At 40.2% G+C, this 632-nt stretch overlaps 1 pseudogene; it reads right to left on the bottom strand.

Annotated features, from left to right (window-relative positions):
* LOC119594335 overlaps positions 1-632 on the bottom strand; it is a 20,263-nt pseudogene that overhangs the window by 10,044 nt on the left and 9,587 nt on the right.

Raw genomic sequence — 632 nt, 5'->3', positions numbered from 1 at the left:
CCAAAAACAATTCAGTATATAATCTGGCCTCTTCAGGTTTGGTTTGAACATTAGAGCAACTGGATATGATAAGTCTAACTGGAAATATCTAATATGATAACTTCATACAACCACAGGCTGCACAGCACTTAAAACATCTTACTCCTCATTAGCTCTGCCATTGTTAAATATGACCTACAATAATTTTCCCATCTGCATCGGAGTGGAGATGCTGTGCTGTTTGCTCCTTTTAGATTTATTAAGCTCAATGTTCTATGCTGCTTCCTGGATTGTATGTCTATTTTCCTGATTCCTGGGATATTTCCCCCTTTTATCATCCTTCATCACGAATATAACTTCTGCAAATCCCTCTTGGCTTCTTTTTCTCTCTACATATTTTTCTATGCAGTCTTGTCCCTTTTTGTGTTGTCCCTGCACTGTACTCCTCTTCGCATCTCTCCTAATTTGGGATTAATGGCAGTGGCAGTGATAATGGAAGGAGCAATTGGGAATTCTGTGGTCCTGAGCTGGATTTTGCTCTTACTTTTGTCTTCCCTGAATTAGGGATGTGCTGTGCAACCTCCACAATCATACATAGTCAGTCCGGCCTGTCTTTCCAATACGACTATCAGACTGGTCACTATAACCTTTGT

The sequence above is a fragment of the Penaeus monodon genome, chromosome 33 (genome assembly GCF_015228065.2).
Source record: "Penaeus monodon isolate SGIC_2016 chromosome 33, NSTDA_Pmon_1, whole genome shotgun sequence".
NCBI classification, from domain to species: Eukaryota; Metazoa; Arthropoda; class Malacostraca; order Decapoda; family Penaeidae; genus Penaeus; species Penaeus monodon.
This window is presented reverse-complemented; position numbering and strand designations above follow the sequence as displayed.